Source organism: Nilaparvata lugens, chromosome X (assembly GCF_014356525.2).
Source record: "Nilaparvata lugens isolate BPH chromosome X, ASM1435652v1, whole genome shotgun sequence".
In the NCBI taxonomy this organism is placed as follows: Eukaryota; Metazoa; Arthropoda; class Insecta; order Hemiptera; family Delphacidae; genus Nilaparvata; species Nilaparvata lugens.
This window is the reverse complement of record NC_052518.1, coordinates 12147309-12169300: the sequence shown is the minus strand read 5'-3', so window position 1 is coordinate 12169300 and position 21992 is coordinate 12147309. Positions and strand designations below refer to the sequence as shown.

General features: G+C 31.0%; 1 protein-coding gene across 15 annotated transcripts in view; it reads right to left on the bottom strand.

Annotated features, from left to right (window-relative positions):
• LOC111043351 (plasma membrane calcium-transporting ATPase 2) overlaps positions 1–21992 on the bottom strand; it is a 406771-nt gene that overhangs the window by 144943 nt on the left and 239836 nt on the right. For 14 of the 15 annotated variants that reach the window (XR_005573144.1, XM_039442413.1, XM_039442410.1 and 11 more), the window contains one exon: positions 9524–9587. The gene's annotated coding sequence lies outside the window, so the exon portion shown is untranslated. Of the gene's footprint in view, positions 1–7352; positions 7606–9523; positions 9588–21992 lie in introns of those variants that run through there. The other variant, XM_039442419.1, reaches the window with a different exon arrangement.

Sequence of the window (21992 nt, the reverse complement as noted above, 5' to 3'; positions counted from 1 at the left end):
GTATGGGGTGAAATTTTCATTGCTGCAACAATTGATCGTTTGACAATGACATTTGAAGGGGGTGTATGTGACACATTTTTTGACTTTGCAGCATGATTTGGACTAGTTGGTAGGTGAACATGGCAAAAGTGCGCATCTTTATCCCCTTTGTTGAAGGTATGGAACCGCTGAGTTGACACTTGTTGCAGCAATGAAAATTTCACCCCCTACATTTGAGCTGCTATAACAATGAAAGAAAAACTTGGAATAGTGAAATAATAGATCATTTCAAAGAGAATTCAATGCTCTACAAACCTACGATAGGAATTTATTTTTACGATGCATTGTTGAATAGTTATGAGTCCTGAAACAGCAAAAAATAGGATAAAAACCTGTTAATTTAACAATTACACTCATTCAAGAGCAAGCCTTGTGCAAATTGTGAAACTTGTGCAACCTACCTCGTGAACTGTTCACAATATCACAAAATTCCACATAACAAAAAGTGTAGAGAATTTATCAAGCTTCATTTTTGAATTGTTAGCTATGTAGGTTGAATGCATTGTTCTCAAGATATGAGCGTGGAAGCAAAACGCTGATAAATTCTACTTTTAAACCACCCTCATCCCCTTAGCACATGAGTTAGGAATGGGGATTTTGATATGTTCTCCTCCTAAGTAGTCTCAACAAAGCTGCAAAGTCAAAAATTTTATTTGAAACATTCCCTCAAAATTCCTTTGTCAATATTGGTCTATTGTTGCAAAAATAGAGATATCACACTCAACACTAAAGCTGCTGCAAAAGGTCTACGGAAATTCCTAAAAGTGTGAAATTATACATCAAATTGAAGAGAATTTAATGCTCTATAAGCTCATCAGCGTGGATTTTTCCCATCGATTTTTAAAAAGTTATAAGTGCAAAAATAGAAAAAAATGGTGGCAAACGTGTTTTTTTTTCAAAAATGTCACACCTTCAAGAGCGGATATCTCGAAAACTAGAGGAGATATAAAAAAAGTTGTAGAATGAATATTGTAGGAAATTGTGTGAGCTTTAATTTGTTATATGACAGTTAAGTCCTTAGGATACATAGTTTTTAAGTTTTATGCGAGAAAGCAAAAAATGGTACCTTTAAACCACCCCAACCCTCTTAGCACAGGGGGTAGGGATGAGGACTTTTGATATGTTTACCTCCTTAGTACCCTAAACAGAACTGCGGGGTCAAAAATTGTCTTCCCAATTTTTCCCTCTATAACCTTTCCTTGACTGGACTATTTATATGTTGTGCTGCAGTTATAATTTCATTACTCTGCTATTCATTACTTTAAATTAATTCAGGCTGGGGTTGAAAAAACTCTTGATCAATAAAAAATACAATGATTTGAACCTCCTAGCTATGTAAACAAAAAACTTCGCCCTTGGGGATTTCAGTCATGTAGCCTATCGTTTATTAGCAAAGGTCAAGTGGTACCGTATACCAAAAGGGTGTGTAACTACATAAAACTCCTGCTTTGTCTCTTATTTCCGAGATACAGTATTGTTTCAACAGAAATACTTCCCTTACAATAGCATGGTATTATTCCAGTTTCGAAGAAAGTCCCTCTATAACTTCTAGTACTCTTTAAGTTTATTTCTGAAACGATATAAAGGTGTTAATGTTTAAATTTCATTAGGTAGTGGATTGAAAACTCTGGGAGCATTATATAAGTAGAAGAACCATCTGTATATTTCTTTATATGGTCTAGGTGGAGCAAAATGGCTTCCAAAAATACACCAACATTAGAAATCTACATCAGAAAAAACTCCCAAATTTTCAAATCTAAGTGATAAATATTCATGTACTAATTCCATTCTTTCTCACAGTTTTCTGCAAAAAAATAGACAAACATTACAAATCTGCATCAAACACACATTCCCATATTCTCCTCATATCAGATCAAGAGATAAATTTGCTACAGTAACTCAAGAAGAAGGTAGATTATTTATTTATTCGTGGACAGAATCACAAATCATATAAATATGATTAGGAAGGAACAACAGGCTTGGCCCAAATCTATTCCATTCCCAAATTTTGATAAATTGATAAAATGACCAAAAAATAGGTTATGTTTCTACTGTAAAACGTTCAAGTTCAATTTTCGTCCCAAAATATAGTCTTAATTATCCCAATAGAATAGAAATTTCAATTCATTTTTAGGATTCTCTTCATGATCTCAAATCTAAGCAATAAATTTCCTGTAGAAACTTGAGGAGAAGGTTGATATTGTGATAATTATCCCTATTAAATTGAATGACTACAGTTGAATTAATAAATTATAAGAAAAATTGATATTTTAGAGAAAATTGGAATTGAGTGAGCTTGAAACGTTTATAGCTCAGTTGAATAAAACACTTGAATTCTAATGATTGAATTGTCACATTCACAAATTTATTCTAATCCTACTTATTACAATCTACCTATATTTCAACTCTAGCATATCCTAATATTTCAACCCTATAGCCTAATACATAGCTTTTATTGGATTTATTAAGAATAAAGCACATTAAGAATTTTTTACACATTAAACACATTGAAACACATTATTTTGAATGTAGCACATTAATGATTTTTTATGTAATAATAATGATTGCAAATTAAAGCAACATCACCAGGAAGCCATTTTTTTGTTGTATGGGTGAGCTTCAATAGTGGTGGTGTTATAACTTACAGTCATTCCAACAGAAAGCAATTACAGTAGATATGTTTTTTTAAATTGTCATATCTATAAATGAAAATCAAATATTGAATAAAACAGAAAGCAATTACAGTAGATATGTTTTTTTAAATTGTCATATCTATAAATGAAAATCAAATATTGAATAACAGTAACTGAACATGATAAATGTTCATGCAATGATTCCATTGTTTTCAATGGAAGCACATCAAAGAGCCTGTGTTATCAAAACACTTTATACACTACACATTACTCCTCTATTCCATGGCAGAGTCTAAATATAATATTCTATTTACCAAGAATATTTTTAGAGCCTTTCATCTTTCCTCGATATAATTATTGATAGTAAGCTTAGGAGAGAGGGCATAGAACTGTACAAAAAAAATGGTTTGGTTATTCGGTTCAAGATAGTATTTCAAATGCGTTAGATGGAAATTATGGAAAGTGGTTGCATTATCTGCAATAGGTACCTGAGAGGGTGGAAAGTCATCTATACTAATAACTTTGATTAGATCACCTACATTTATTGGCCAACTAAAAACAGACTTGTATACAGAGTGTTTCAGAAGTAGTGTCAAACATTCCAGGGTATTGTTCCTGGATGATAGGAGACTACAAATGTCGTATTTTAAGTGTCCAAAACTCAGCGGTTATCCTTATAGCTGCCATTTTGTCTTTTCACTTGGAAATTTTCATCTCAAGAACGAAAAGTATTGATCTGAAATTTGGCATGAATATTTATGCTATAAAGACTCAACTTTAAAAAATAAAATAAAAATTTTCGATGAACATATTCAGCCATTTTTAACTTTTGATGCAAATTTCACGAAAACCGTTCACTTTACAAAAAATTTACAAAAGACAAAAAGTTATCAAATTTTATCAAGATTTCAAGGATACCTTATTCATTAAGATTGGTCAGAGAATAATAGAGATATTAATTATTTTCGTACAGCATGCATGATCATGAACAAAAAAGATCATCTGAAAAACATTGTAAAATCAGCTGGATGGCCATATGGAGCCTACCGAGTTTCAAAGCTTCATATTAAATACAATTAGAATTAAAAATGTTATATTGATGTTTAAATTGTGAAAAGTGGTCCTGCATGCAATACGAAAATAATAAATTTCTCTGTTATTCTTTGACCAATCTTAATAAATGAGGAATCCTTGAAATCTTGATAAAATTTGCTAACTTTTTTGTCTCTTGTAAATTTTCTGTAAAGTGAACGGTTTTCGTGAAATTTGCAATAAAAAATTAAAATTGCCGCCATTTTGAAAGTTTACATCGGAAAGTTTTCATTTTCATTATATTTGTTACAGTTGAGTCTTTATAGCATAAATATTCATGCCAAATTTCGGATCAAAACATCATTTCGTTCTTGAAATAAAAATTCCTAGGTGAATAAAACAAAATGACAGCTATAAGGATAACCGCTGAGTTTTGGACACTTTAAATACGACATTTGTAGTCTCCTATCATCCAGGAACAATACCCTGGAATGTTCGACACTACTTCTGAAACACTCTGTATTTGAGACTTTATAACTTATAGAGACTGAGAAAATATTTGTAATTGGTACCGTACTACACGTAAAGGTGCGTACAGATTTATGCACCATGAGCATGCTCATTTCGTTTTTCATCAGCTGATGCTATGCTTTTTATATTTGTATCTTACTGTTTCTGTACAGATACAGATATAAAAAGCATATCATCAGCTGATGAAAAGCGAAATGCGCGTGTTCGTGGCGCAAAACTCTGTACGCACCTTAAGATCCCTTCTACACCAGAGGTACTACTCTATAAAAAGATAAATAAATTAGGAGTTGGTCGAATTAATCGAATTCTTGATTCACCAGAGGTACTATTCTATAAAAAGATAAAAAAATTAGGAGTTAGTCGAATTAATCGAATTCTTGATTCACCAGAGGTACTATTCTATAAGAAGATATATAAATTAGGAGTCAGTCGTATTAATCGAATTCTTGATTCACCATAGGTACTATTCTATAAAAAGATAAATAAATTAGGAGTTAGTCGAGTTAATCGAATTCTTGATGTACCTAACCAGTAATTTTTTTACATTCTATAAGAACTACTCAACTACTTGACGTTCATTCTCCACCGATATATTAATATGTAGGTACACATATCTTTAACACAATATTATATTTTGATAATCAATTTGTATTTCTATTCATATTGTTCAATGAATCTCCAGTTCATACTTAATAGAATAGAATTTATGACATAGATACATTTATAGTGGTGATTTATCAATTAATTCAGTAAAATCACTCCACCAGACAGCAATTATAGTGAATTTTTCCACTTTTTAATGATTTTTTATTGTTTTTCTTCATTATTTTGTTTTTATATATTTTATTTATTCAAATATATTATAGGCTACAATAAATATGATAAGAAATATATAAAAAATAAATTATTAATAATAATATTAGTTTCCGAATTTATGAAACCTAGTCTAAAAAAATTATTATTAAATAAGTATTATTTAATTATTAGGCATACTAAATTATTTATCCAAATTTAGGTACCAGTAATCAAAAGAATAACTAAATGCATCAAAAAGGTACCTAAATGCATTAAGTATTAATAATACAATAGCTAAATGCATTAAAACATAGCAATCTAAAATTTTTAAATAAGGAAAACCATGAATTAAAATACACATTTTAATCAATAAATTGGGTTTCAAGTGAATAATTTTTAGATCTTTTCAAATTCTTCATTGTTTTCTCAATTTAACTTTTAATAAAACACATAAATAAGTTACAAAACTTTTGCTATTTGTCAATGTGATCCAAGATTATCTATTTCTGTATTTTAATATTTTCTAATTGTAGGCCTATTTCTATACCATATTAAGTGTGATTATTGGCACAACTGGATATAATTTGTCTTCAGTTTGATCAACCACAACTCACCGCCAACAAAAACTGTTTCTTATTTTGTTAGTGTCAAAAATTGCTCTAAATAACTTTTGTTATATTTTAGATCACGTTTTCAATCTAAATGATGAATATAGGCTATTTGCTTGCCATTTTTTTTATTTACTGTTTTTATATCATTTTACTGTGTCAAAACTGTTGTCAACTGATTGAAAAGTTGGAAAAATCTCACTTTCAACAAACGTTTTTGAAACTACAGTTAGGCCTACTATAGATGGTTGAGTGAAAACATTTCAGTAGTTTCAAAAACATTTGTCTCCTCTGATTTGTAATATTCAGGAAATGTTAGAGGCCCCAGATTTTCGATTCCGAAATCATAATCAATACTACATTTTAAGAACCAAATCCGACGCAAAAACACTAGCCGCGCGGCTACAGTAGTTTTGTATCAACAACTATATATTATTAGTATTATAGGCTATAGTCAAAATTGACTTTGTAAATAACAAGGCAGCTATAGCCGCGTGACTGGAGTCGCTTGAGGATTGAACCTTTAGAGATCAGCTACATGATTTCATCTTCATAACTATGCAAAACAAAGCTTTTGGTATGTACCCATATTATTAACCTTCTTACTGCAGAATAAGATAGAGTGGTATAGCCTATATAAAAACTATAGAATTGGAGGTGGACACTGTTAATGTGAAAATAATAAATATTTATGAATCTTATTTACCCGCTGATATATAGGCCTACATTGATGGCTAATATCGAAATAGGGGATATATCGACATCCTTCGACCTACCATCAAAGCAGAAAATACCGTCAATTGCAGGTCCACCATTTATGCAATGTAGGCCTACGGTGTAAATTGCAGCAATGTGTGTTAAATGCAGATAGGAAAACTCATGACGTATTAATTTACAAATATAATGGTCACTAATAATATAATTGGGTTGACGTTAAATTCATGTATAAATTTATAGTTCAGATAGAATCCTTGTTAGGATTACATAAATATTGATCTAAGAAAATTCAAACTGCTATTCAAAATTAGAAAGATAGTAGAAAACTAGGATAAAGACTGAAAATCTGATCTTATAAAAATATATGTTAATTAAACTATTCACCACTAGAATTATAAAAATTGCTTCTTTATCAGGGTTTGATTATTATTTGAGAGAACATACTGAAATATAAACTGAGCAATCTATGCTGCGGTGACACTTCAGCTTAGCAGAAAATTAACTGTATTATTGACTAAAACTAAAACATATCTTAATTTTGGAATATATTTTCAACTCTCACTTAAATTATTGAGAAAAGATTGAGTAAGATCATCCATGATAGGTAAAATCTTGGAATAAAATAATTTTAAGTCTTCTAAAAAGTTAGTAAGTTACTTTACCGTACAGTTTATTATTCGTACATCGCCCAAGTTTATTTCAAATAGAATAGTTGATAAAAATAATATTCTTCAGTTTTATTAAATAACTCTAGAATTATTTTGAACGTTTGAGAACAAATTGAAAGATTGACTAGAATGAATTGAAATTTTCCTTGAGAATTTATAGAAGATACAACTCAAGTATGAAGATCTGACCGGTATTGAGGTTAAACACTGAATTCCTATACCGCTAACAGAAATCATACGTTTCATGACAGGAATCGATAAGTTTAAACATCTAAAAATGTTCCTAAAAACATATTGACTTGATAAATTCATAAAATTGCTATATTTACCTGCTAGAAATAAGTATTATTCAGTTTGAAGGTGTAGGTAGACACACGTAATTTCCCAACAAAAATGATGAATTGTTATGAATAGAAACCCATTCGAAGGCACTATATTTTCAATGCTTGAAACTTAATTCAACAGAATATTTCAACAATTTTAAACATTTCTCACAATATATATTAAAAATTAACATTATAACAACTGCCCTTTTCACTACAGACTACAATTCCACGCTCTCTGAATAAAGTTCAAAACAGACATGGCGACAACATCACAGTTTGTAGATTACCTAGCAGTCGACTATTTCACTATTGTGCTTGTCCAATGGTGATAAAGGCCCGCGAAATTCAAATGTCTTTTCACAGTACAATCAATATTGGGAATACTAATCTCACAAAAAGGGGATCATTTCTAATAGGCTTATTGATATTATTAATTTCTTTTATGCAATGAGGTCGCTTTATTCTCTGCTTTAGCTCCCTATGCTTGAATATCACTTATCACTAGAAAACCAAGAATCTTGTCTGTCAGGAAGTACAGAAAATGATTAATAGAAATAACGTAATTAAATAATTTATAAAATAAAATAATAATTTAATTTAATAAATTTAAATATAAATGAATTTTATTCAATAAATAATAATAATTTATAAAATAAAATAATTTAATAATATCTATTGAAATGATTTAATAATTTCTATTGAAATAATTCTAATAGAAAAAGGATAACCATTGAATTTTGATAAATATTTTTTTTCAAAATTATGAATGAGAATCTTAATATTTCTTTGAATTCCGTCATTGATGGAAAATCACTGGAAACTTAGTTAATGTATGGATGGAAACTTCTGAATCATTGAATGTAGGCCGATTTTTTCAGAAGAAACTATGGAAAGCCTATACCAACTATAGTGAGGTCCACGATAATGTCAGTGGATAAAGATTAAAGAACAGCGTTGCCGATTCTCTGCCTTTCATATAATATAGCTAATACCGGTAAATATTAGCCTAAACAATGATAGCGCTATCTGCTTTGCCGAATGATAGACAAGGATAGCAACACTATTTCTAATTAAATACTGCCTTTCTATACCGAGGACCCCACTATAGTTTTTAATAATGGTTTCACGATAAGCCAGTAGGAAAGTAGCTACTCTGGGCCCTCGTCTGATTTCTGATACCATGTTTAAGATGGAAGTATCATGCTTTGGGTGCATAATATTAAAATTTTATGTACCTGATACCTATTTGTGCAAGCTGTTTCAATTTTCAATTTTGTATTCTGGACCACAAGAACAAAAGAGTATCAGTTTTTCCAGATTACAAAACATTAAAATTATAAAATGTTTTATTTTAATCATTGTTCATGTTAAAACGAAAAAAAGAGAAATTGGTACCTATTTTGTAGTGTAGAATCACCTGTTTTAGTGCATATTACAATTTGCATGCATTCTTTCTTTGGTAGTTATTTTGAGAGTAAGTCTGTGTGGAAGGAATAATATTTGAAGAGACTAAAATCCAATTAGATTTGATTTTTCATCGTTTTAGATTTTTTATTATTGATATGAATTCTATCACAATATACTATTACAATAGCAATGCTTCATGCATCCCATCTTTATTTCTAATTCTTTATAATTGATCCAAATATATTTAATCAATAAAGTCCTGCATAACAAAATATACTTTATTTTTACTACAAAGTCAAGTGGTGTTGAACTGGATAAATGATAATAATTATGTTCTCCAGAACTAATGAAGCCTAACATAGAGGTCACAGTTTTCAAACATCATTTGCTTTAAAGGATAATAATTGAGTTATTATTTAATACAAATAAATCCAATCGACCAAGAATTTGAAATAAATATATTATTGAAGATTTCTAATATGGTTTATATTATAAAAGTCAGCCAATTCGTTTTCTTGCGTTCTACTCTTGGAGTCATAAGCCAATAATTTTTCAAAATCATTTTAATAATAAATTTTTATATTATACATATATATTTCAGCGATTCTGATTGTATCATAATATTGCCAAAATCAGAGAAAATGTCAGGAAATAATAATTATTTATTTATATAATTATTTATCAATTATTGATCTACAAATTGAAAATAGTAATACATTTGAGCTATCAATTGCAATACCAATGAAAAGACAAAATGTTCCACTCACCAAAAGACTGGACCAAGAAAATGGGGTCTTATCCTCGGGTCATGGAGACGAGTTGTAATCAACCCTGTAACACACAATTAAAACATTTTTGAATATAAATATAAATAAAAATAAAAATCTCAGTACCCTTTTTGAAATATTTTATCACAACATGTTTCGGAATATCTATGTAAGAAATCTACATATTGGAAGTGTTTAGTGATGGAGCTTAATATGAGATCCCACAACTTTTATAAAATATAAGGAAGAATTAGAGAACTTGTTGCTGAACATTTTCAACATTATAATGATGAACAATTTGATGAATGATTGTTTGATTGATGATGAATTGAAAAATAAATCATGATTGTCATTATCAGAAGCTGAATTATATGGTTTCGATTGTGCTAGATACGACACGGAAGACTTAAAAAATACGTTTTCAAGATATTAAAGATACAGTAAATTACATACACATTATGAAAACATGATCATTAATACACACAATAAATTTTCAAAAAACATAATCATTAAGACATACAATACATTTTCAAGATAGTACAATGATGAGCTGAATCACCCCAAATGCAGTCACATTGATTACTTTTTTCTCAACATGTTATGAATATAATTGTATATTAACTTCAATTTTGAGTTCATATTGGATCAAGAAAACCCCCGATTACAACAAAAAATACACAAAGTTTACAGTAATTTTATAATTCAAGTTGATTCAATAATTACAATAAGTTGATTCAATTCCATCTATTAGAAATAAACTATTCTAAAAGTTGTAATATCATTTAATATAGGCTACTAGGTTCCATTTGCTAAATTTGACATAAGAAATTTATTGAAAACACGAATGAGATTGTTTAAATTAATTTGATTCTATTATATATTATACATTATTTGCATAATATAATGAAGAGACAGCAATATAACTTATTTATTCGTTTGCTTTTGTGTTGAAATTTTATATTAATACAAATTAGTATACAAAATACACAGCAAATTATTCATTCGTATTGAAATACGTTTTGGAATTCAAGTATCATTTTTTCCATTCATCAATGGACAAGTTTTAGACTCAGAATACAAGCAGAAATTGACGAATTTTCTGTCCACTTCGATTCTATAAAGTATCCTAGTGAGAGTAGTAAATTGAAATCAATTAAACTGGAGTTCAATTATATCACTTCATTATACTCAGATGGTACCTGTACTTGATTATATTCTCTATTCGTATTAAACAAATGTGGCATCCTCTCAGATTGATTTGGAAACGGAATGAATATTTGAGCTGTGTCAGTACATATGGTTCTTCCACATTCCGATACAAACAACAATGTCGTCTATCCGACCTTCAGTTTAGTCTGTGTTAATTTTCGACTGCTATCAAACGCCGCAAAGTGAGCTTTGCAGTTGCACTGTAGAATGCCAATAATGGCTAACCGTTTGAGAGCGCTCAACTAATCAAGTGGGAGAGCAATTCCGGTTGAATTCCTGTATGCGGTGCGGAATTGTATTACTCCTCGATTCAATCATCAGTGGTAGAACAAATTTATCAGCGCTTTGAGAGAGGGTTTGGAATTTATTAGAAAGCCAGTGCTGATGAATGCCCTGAGTAGTGGGATGCAGCGTACCATACTTTTTGCCATTGTTCAAACGAAATCCTTCATTATCCCTGTGGAGCCGCTCTCAAAGCGTAGCGTTCAATAAACCAATATCGTCCAATTATCAGAGTTGTGTACCTGTTCATAGAGGACTGGCTCTGAATGAGATCGGCACAAACAACGAAACCACTCTAGGGCATACTTTTTGCTCCAATCGCCTCTCAGCTTCTTTCTATTATTACTGTTCAACCAAGGAAATTAATCATTCTGAACGAAGCCCGTTTGTTGGAATTTCAAGTTATGAAAAATTTTAATCAGCGAGGCGTAATATTCCAATCAATTTTTCCATCTCTTTTCTTACGTTTTTATCACTCGCTCTTCTCGACTCGATGAACCTCTGATCGCAACGATAACTCTAAATCGTTTTCCAATCTAAATAGTCTCTTTTCTGTTTAGGGCTACTTGTAATATAGATAGAAATGAAAATCTCAGTACACTTTTTTGAATTATTTTATCACAACATGTTTCAACATTCATGCCATTTTCAAGCCTAAATAGTTATCTAAACAGTCTAAATAGTTATCTAAACAGTCTAAATAGTTATCTAAACCGTCTAAATAGCTATCTAAACCGTCTAAATAGTTATCTAAACCGTCTAAATAGTTATATAAACAGTCTAGATACTTATCTTAACAGTCTAAATAGTTTCTTAACAGTTCAAGTACTTGTCTAAATAATGTATGAATAGTAAAAGTAGTTTCCTGATTAGTATAATCGTTTTATAGGTTTGAATGTTTAACAAATAATACTGACAAAATATATTTTTCATAACGTTTATTCTTTAGGCGCAGGGAAATTAAGTGTTGTCAAAGACGGGATAACTGTCAAGTCGTGGGTTTGAATCCCGCTCAGCACATGATTGTATGATAGATAAATCAAATATTACATTATTCAACATTGTAGACACAACATGAACAATGTCAAATCATTCAAAAGATTCAAAACAACAACAATCTACACATTTTTATCTCATTCTCATTCAGTTCTACAACAATATCAAACACTTAATATTCATATTCCTAATTTAGAAAAAAAAAAAACTGATCATCTTATCAACTGGAAAAAATACTAGATATTGTTCAACCACAAATCGATCTATTATCGAGATCGGTATTAATTAACATCAAGCAGATACAATTCTGGCAATGATCATCATTTTCACTTGTATGGAAATAAAAAAACTTGCTAAACATATACATAGTAAATTATTGAAAATCAGAAAAAAAATCCAGATTTATCGTTGCAGCTGGATGAACACTCAAGTAGGCTACAGTACACGAGAATCAGAGATATTTTTGGATGATACTGGCAAATGAATGCATTATCTCTATTATTTATTCATTGTTAAAAACTTTTTTTACTATTAAATTTGTGACATTTTACAGGAGCCAATCTTTTGTATATTCATAGTTTATAATAAACGATATTACTGTAATCATATTCAATGTAGCATAAATATATACGGTAATAGCCTGATCATGTACAAGATATTTGAACTTGAAATTTGAAATGATATTTGATATTGAAATATTTACTCAATTCTGTTCACAGTTTATTGGACCCGAGAATGCCGCTGGGCGAATGGTGAGTAGCCTATTAATGAAACTTAATTATATTAAAAAGTAGCATGTAACCCGTGCTCCGCAAGGGTCTGTTTGAAGGGTCTGTTTTACAAATATATTGAATATCATCATTCGTGTATTTCCTATCCCGTATAACCTGTTTCTTTCCTTCATCATATTATTAGTCTTTCTTCATGATATTATAGAAGATAAAAATATAGAGTTAGATAGATGATGTGTCAGACAAAGTATCACAAACTGGAAACTTGACGGACCAAAAACTTGACGTAGGCTTCTGAAAACCGGCGAATTGTCAACTTGACAAACTGAGAGCTTGACGTAATGAAACCTTGAAGAATTGAAAATAGTCCTTTAACCATCCTCGGTAAATCAATAATCTATATGCAAAATTTCAAGTTAATCAGTTGAGTAGTTCAGACGTGATGATGCGTCATTCGTGAATTTCCTATCCCGTATATAATCAGTTTTTTCCTTTATTATATTATAGACAAGATGATATTGTGTCAATAAAATGATTATTGCGATAAATTGTAGATCAAAATATAATCTATAATCTTTATGTTGTGGGTCCTTTGTACATCAATTCCAAATAAAAATTTAGATAAAATCCATGATTCATGTTCTCTTAATCTTGTTTGAATATTATCTAGTAGGCCTAGTTGGAAACTTCCAGAATATTCTCTTCCATGGAAATATATATTAATGACGTATATTAGTGACGCAAGACAAATATTGGTTGATTGGATTTTAGTAATTTCTGTTATCATAAGTTTACTACAAACAAAAATCAAATAATAATAGACTATTATTTATATTATATAATATATCTCCACAAGTATGAAAGTGAGAGAAAACTCATGAACATATAAAACCTGCTAATTGTGAATATGCTATAAGCATATTGATGAATTCTCAGTCGAGGTACAAGATAAAAAAATGGAATTCAAACTGTAATAACTATATTCAACAAACAATATTTTTGTAATATTTCATTCTAAGGAATTGATCATTCAAATTTCAACCATTTGATTCTACTAAATTTCCAGATCATTCCTTTTTATACTCTGAATTCTACTAGAGTTGACCGTTGATTTGCTTGTGATTATATTCTTGAAATATTGTCGAATTTGAAATCAGGGTTTAAAATAAGTTATTTATCGGAATATGTCAAACAGTGAAAACGAGTAATTTTTCCTATCATCCTAGAGATTATTGCAATTCCTCTCGAAATTTAAAGCATCAATGACATCCGAAAATAAATTATTCCTACAATTAACAATTCCACATTCGAATAATTTATCTCCTAGTGGAAGAATTGGATGACTCACATGTCGAAAAAGTTGCACATTGGAAGTCAATTTTTTAATAAATGAGTTCATACTAATAGCCGACACTTTTTTGATAAGATAACAAATTGTAGAAAAAACAGAATAGTCAATCGATACTCGTTCAAGCTGTCAATGAATTTGATGGTTTGAGATTGATGAATGAAAATGAAAGTAATGGAAGCTAGTGAATAGGAGACAGTGATAGGAACAAAGATAGAGAGAGAGAGCGTGTTAGAGTGAGTATTTAGAGCATTTCCTTGTCACTCCTCCACCCACAAGTCAAAAATGACCTTGTCACTAATTTTCCTCATTCGACGATTACTACTGTGAATTAATGCAATAATGACCATCCTCAAAAATGATTGTGTCAGCTTGTCTCCTACAATAACTTGGATTTCACAGGTTGAAGATTGTGAAAAAATATTAACTTATACTTTCCCGACTTTTCGCATATATCTCATTGTGCTATTACTTTTATCAAAATGCATTTTCGCATTCAATGTCTTGTCACGCCCTTTGACAAATCGCAAGTGATATATTTTTGACAAATGGCAATTTTAATAGTTGTTAAATAACTCAGAATTGAGCTCCAGTTTGCTCTTTCGGAAAACATATATTTTCTGTAGTTTTTAATTATATTCCGTGAATTTCCTGTTATTTACCTGAACTATATCTGGAAATATCAACTTACTCAATATTTAAATATTCTAAAGCGTTAGATTGCAGATAGATTTTAAACTTCTTTAACTATCTTATAGAATAATTCCCTATTAATATAATTATTAGTTATTATTAGTGAATGTAATTTAAAAAAATAAACGTGGAATGAGATGAATAACGACCTTCTATAAATGCCAATATTAAGAGTACAATATTGAGAAAATTAGAATCAATTAGAAGAATAAATCGACAACTAGGTGGGGTTGGTACAACGACACAAGTAAGGTTTTATTAGCTGGAGGTACACCTTATAATTTAATCGTTTGGATAGGTCTAGCTATAGCATAACCCATATTATTTATTCTTTATTGATTCATACAAAATAATGGGGAGAGAAAAAATAAGATAACCTTGTGCTATTCCTTGCTCTCCCAAATTTAGATAAGGTTACACATAGACCGAAATAGGTTAAGTCTTGTATTTGTTCACTTTTTTTCGGACTTCAATTATCTTTTATTCTTTTCATTGGAATCACATAATCAGAGCGGATTTGCACAATTTTTATCGAAGGAACGACGAATTGTAGATAGGCTACTCATAGAAGTAGAATAAGTTTTGACTTGAATTATTGGATCTTGCTTTCAGGAATTCCTCCTCCCCAGAAATCTATTCAATCCTCTTTTTTATTACGAGAAGAATAGAATATTCTATAAATGAGCTTTGGAATCAAAGACAGCGCGTCATCAAAGTGATTCATTCACTATCTCTAGAAAGACAATAAATTTATCTCAGACAGTCAACATGAGTTCATCTACTATCAAATAAACTGCAAAACGTCTAGGCCAATTATTATCTTAATCACAAAATACACTGAAATGGAATGGAAATTAACCAACTTGTGATCATTTTTGAAGGTTGAATTCGGTAAAACATGAGTTTTTTTTAGAGATGAAAAAACTACCCACTTCTCACTTGTCATTTCAATTGTTTAATTTTATATTTTTTATAATGATAACGGGTGACAGAAAGGTAATTGCAACTATAGCCTATATTCAAGAGTAAAGAATTGGGAAATTTCTTCATATAGGAGAAAATGACTCATTGGAAAGGATATTACAAAATAATAAGTGGCTTGAAACTTCATAAGAATCATCAATTCACCTTCAAAATTCTGTTGCTATTGTCATTATCAATAAACATTATACTGAGTATTGATACAAGAGTCTTGATGAACGAAGTGGTAATTTCCTTGCAGTTTTGTTCTGTCATTCACTGCTCACTTCCCTTGTAAATAGGAAGAAAGTGATAGGAGATTAAGTAGTGCTGGAACTTTTTAATTAAATCCTGCTGTAAGGTGATGAGGGATAGGGCGATTTGTTTGCGTCATGGCAGCAAGTTAATTTGTTTTCAGCTTTACTTTGCAACACAATTCCTCCAATAAATCGGTCATTTCCTACTCACATCCGTTCAGATAACGCTTCTAGTCTTCGATGAAAAACAAGAGAGGAACAATAAAAGATATGAAATAAACAATATCTACACATATCTCATAGCATTCTCCAATTTGATTGAAAAATTAGTATAATCCAGTTGGATACTTTTTTATTTCCGTGATCTCTTCTGATTTTATCAGATCAATACTGTGTATTCTTGAGTTTCTTTTCACTCTGTGTCTATTCTTCCTTCAAAATTTTATTCCAATTTGAAATTAAAAGCGTTCTGCTCAAAGTGGATTTTTAATTTGATGTCCTCTCTTATCAACAAGCCAAATTACTACTAGATTATACTTCATTATGATTTTTTCTCAAATCAAACAACAATACAAATGATTTTTCAATTTGAGTAGAAATAGCCTGTCCTCTGCTACCAAATATCCAAAAACAAACTGGATTATACCACTTTTCCTGTCAAATTGAAGACTGCTATGGAATATGTGTAGATATTGTTTATTTCATGTATGTATCAGGTTTTAGAAACAACAGAACATACTATCTATTCCCTGAATAAGAAAAACATGTTAGAAACAACTTCACATGCTAGCATATATAATATGGATATCGATTGAAAACAGCATTTTAAAGTTATTTATCAGGAAAGTTTGAAGTACTTTCATATCATTATGAATCAAACCTTCAAATATTAAATAGAGTTCAATACAGGTCGAAATTATCAATAAATTATTCAATTTGACACACAATCAGCTTCCATGCCATGATTAAAACAGAAATCATGTATCTGAAATGAAATGAAATGAAAATATCCTTCCTTTTCTACCAGTGAGCTTTGTAAAACTCAGAACAAAGCTGAGTGGAAATTGAAAAAGTATTTGGTAAACCTATCGAGACGCCTAAAATTCTATGTAATAGTCTTTCAAATCACAGTTACTAACCAACCTAGTTTCATCAGCCAATACTGTTGGAGCTATATCAAACAGAATGAGCATGATTTCACAAGAAATAAATCCATTGGAAACCAAGAGTTTTTGCATAACTCGTGCTATCGTGAGGGATGCGTGCCAGCACTATTTCTGGCACACTGATCAGTGGAGAGGTTTGGGTGGGAGAAGAGGGGTCTGGGAGGAGGAGGAGGATGATGATTATAAGGAGGGCAGGAGAAGCCAAGGCGAATTTCTGTCGTCTTCTACAATAGATGACAATATTTACATCTAGACTAGACTGAACTAGTCAGTGTCTGGCTCAGACACAGCCTTACAGCATCTATATTTAAAATACTTTCAGATCTCACCGCCATTGTGGGACAGCGAGCTCTCCCACTGAGACAGAGACAGGGAATTCATCTCTGTTCAGGAATTGGCAGAAAACTGAAGCTCAAGGCACAAACGCTATTCACCCTCTCACTTCATTGTGTATCAATGAGACATCACGACTAGAAACGTCCAAGGCGCAAACGTTATTCACCCTCTCACTTCATATAATGAGACTTCACAACTATGATATTCATGATGAGGAAGATATGAATTTTTGAAAACTCTAACTTTCGTATAATGAGACTCCACAACCATAATATTCGTGTTTGAGGAAGAGATATGAATTTTTGAAAACTCCAACTATTTACCCCTTCCATTGTGTATATCAATGAAACTTGACATTTACTATATTCATGTTCGAAAGGAAACTATTCAACCTCTTGAAAACTCCAAATTACATTTTTCAATTTCATCAACCAGTCAACTGTTTCTCATCATATTATAAAAACAAAGACCCAGCCCAGTTACTGGTTCGTGAACCGTGATATATGACCGAGAACAAACGCTGATAAAGGACATTCTTAGTTTCTCTCATTGATTCTCTTGGAAATTGTCTAGTTAGGTGACGTCATTTGATAACTGTTGAATTTAAAAGATGTCCACTCATTCAGGAGTCAGAATTTTTCGAAAATTATTAATTTCTTATGAGGAATCCATGTATCCTTACAAATAGTATGGTTTATGATAATGATTATCACTGATAAAAATACTATGCTTTTGCAAGATATGTTAGTACTGTATTAACAAACTAATGGAATTTGGGTTCAGAATATGACGATCACTTTCTAACTGATATTGAAAAGTAAAATGATATACTCGTAAAACGTATAATCTATCCTAATATTTCTAAATTATACATTTCCAGTATAACTATTTTGCGGACTGGAAATGCATGTTTTTTGTCGTAATTGAAGACCTAACGCTATCAGGGACTTTTTCACAGTCCCTGATACGTGAAAAAGCATCATTAAAGAGTACATATCTAATAGTATTAAGGGAGAGAAATAATATTTAGCATTCGCTTTTTTTCTTTCGCAATAATATTTGATGATATATGTATGTGAGTTTGCTCATGGATGAGAAAAACGAATTCTTCATTATCTATAATAGTATAAAGAAAAGAATTGGTTTATACATGTACGGGATAGGAAATACACGAATGACGCATCATCACGTCTGAACTACTGGACTGATTAACATTAAATTTTGCATTGAGGTACTCGATTCACCATGGATGGATATAGGCCTATAATTATCAGTTCGTCAAGTTTTCAGTTCGTTTTGTTAAAGTTCACGTACGATAAAAGCCAAGTCAACTAGTCTGATAATAAGAAACTAATGCTATACTTCAATAATCGTATGTCATTAACATTGAAAAAGTCCATTGATGAATTATGCATCATGTAGCTGTAGATAAAATTGCAGAAAACTACTAACCTACTGTAATAATGTTTTACGAGTTAACACTTATGAATGAGTTTGTGTTTAAGAGTGCTTCATCAACAGAGTAATGAAAAGAAAGTATGAGAATTGCTTTTGTTCACAATGTTTGATAAGCTACCGACACATTCTAACAACCGCAATTTCCTTGTAGTGTAGGCCTGGATTATTATGATTAAGAATGATTTTTTATAGGTGATTTTTATGACAATATTTTCACTTGAACAGTTGCATTACATGTTGATAACAGAAACATAGTACAGTGCGTTAAAACTCTCTAATGAGAGTATTAATATGAAGTGTTATGATAGCTACTCAGTACTGATATCTGTACTGAGAATTTCCTACGCTAGTAAGTTATTTTGCAGTTTCGATAAAAATAAAGCTTTCAAGACTGAATCCTTCGGCTGATCCTTCAACCAAGAATTTGATGTACCGTATACATAACAATTCAAATGATTTATGATTAATATAATTTATGATTAGAAGTTTTTAGCTCAAAAATTTCTAGTTTCATTCAGAATTTGAACTTTTTGAATAATTACTAAGTTTCTGTTCTAGATTTTTTGATTTTAGACTCTAATATTACCTATTTGATTCAAATTCACTCGTTTATCTGAGTATTGAAGAGCGTAAATTGTATTTTGAAAAGTGAAAGTGACATAACCAACATTTTGATTTGGACAGTACGGTATACAGTAGTATAAATTGGGAATGGGACAGTTTTGGGCATTAGCCTGTTGTGCCTTTCCTCATCTAATGTATTTGTACACAATGTGATTAATAATTTAAAGGTTTTTCAACAATAAATTTTGATTGAGCGTAATGAGTTCTTTGAGACTAGAGAGTACTTGCGGTGTTGTTCGTTTGTCTGTTTGAATTTTGTCCATGTTCCAAACACACTTTGTTTAACAAAGTTAATCTTTTTTTAGACTTAAAAATCAAGTACAGATAAGCACCTTAATCCCAATTACCCTACCGATATTTCAGATCATGTTAGTGTGTCAATGAAATTGACTCACTCCACTGTCCTTTTTGAGGTGAAAAAGGATATCATCTCAGATATTGCTAACATAGGGTATATTGTATGGGAAATCAAATGGGTTTGAACTTGGTTTCCAAAATGAAACTTCCATGTTTCATCTAGTTTTTCATCGAGATTCGATGTAATACTGTTACAGAGGTCAGAAATGTTTCTGGAGGTACTAGAAACAATTTGTTACTGTTTCTAGAGGTCAGAAATTTTGAATAAGCATTCAATGATTCAATCATAACCACCATGAATCTTGCAGAGTTACATGATCTTGAAATATTAAAATTGAATGTCAAAGCAAGCGTCTGATATTGTGGATCATAATTGATATTGAAAATCATGTTCAAAAGGTCAAGAAAACCACCAATGTAACCATAGTTCATTAGCCTTTTACCGGCTGAGAGGCAGTATCATGAACACACACGAAAATTGCTTATGGAAGTCTACCATTAGCAGTGAATTATATTAATGAGTTTCCGGCAGGTGGCTTCTCTAGACCACGCTAGTGAAAGCAATATAGTCTTCTAACAGGGTTTCACATTAAAAATTACCTTTGACCTGTGCTAGTGCGTTAGAGGGGTTCTATCGCGTACTAAACGCACACTGCTCTCGTTGTAAAAGCATGTTTGTCCAATTACATGAAAGAGGAAATTGTAATGAAAATTCTAAAACTCTTGTGATGGCCTTTGAAATAATGCACAAAGTAGTTGAAGTTTTGTTACTGTGTTATAACACCCTTATTCTGGACTGTAATTCTATCTAAATTCAAGGGAAGATAGAAGTTGATTAATAGGTAATTCTACCAAAAACGATCTAAAGTTTAGCCAATGAAAGAGCAGCTATTTTGCTGTCGTGAAAACAGCCAATGGGAGTTGAGTAACAGAAAATTCTGCGTGCTTCTTACAAAACTTCATTCCTATAAGAAATATCATTATTATCACTTATACTATTTTTGTAAGAAATTTTGTTATGCTCATTATTCAAGTGCTTGACCTGTATTATTTGTTCGCTCGAAAGAGGTACATTTTTTGCACAAATGTGAGCAATGAATAAATTAATAATTATTATATACTGTCGTTATTGCATTCTGTTGAAAGAGCAGAATAGAATAATAGAATATGTTTTTTAACCGTTTATTACAGTTTCCAATTTTTCATCAGTTTTATTCAGGATAAAATTGACCTACACTAGGCCATAGTATTAATTATTCAAGTAATTTATTCTATTCATAACACTTCCCCACGTTTGAACTACGAGCTCATTCAACCGGGGTCTTTGGTAATAAGATCTTGGTGTATAAATCTCGTGATCCTCCTGCGTCTACAGAATACGAAGTAAATAAATACGCCCTTGCAAGTGCCAGATTTGGAGTAGGTACGTCCTTGTCCCAGAAAACGAGTGAAAGTCCATAGCTAAGTAAGTGAACTGCTATGTTACTGTAAAAGTATTATCAGTGGTAGACAATCGTAACAAAACTACATGAAGCTGCTCTTTTGCGGTGTGTGAGTGTGTATGAGTGTGAGTATGTGATGAAATCTGTAGGCATATTATGTTGGTACCACTCCCCACCGTAACAAGAATGCGTCTTCGACCAAAAGCGGTAAGAAGTTTCTTTTTCAAGTGAGGAATGCTTATCTGGTTCACCGTACAAATGGAACGGACTGTGAAACACTTAATGATTGCCCATTCATAGGTTTCAAATATACAGCGTGAACGATTCTATTATAGAGCTGAATATTATATTTTTAAAGTTATGAGGTATTTTCCTACATTTCATCAATCATGTATAAGAAGTTCTTATATAAAGAGTTTGCTGTTGTACGAAAGGGTCATAAATCTTATAAGATTTGTTGATTATATAACACAACATTAATGTAGGCTGTATAATAAAACATCAACTTTTATTGCAGAATGATGAAATTTTATTTTTCACCCGATAATGATAATTTTTGGCAAAATGCTTCGATTCTGTTGTCATTCTATTCGATTTTATATCTTTGGAG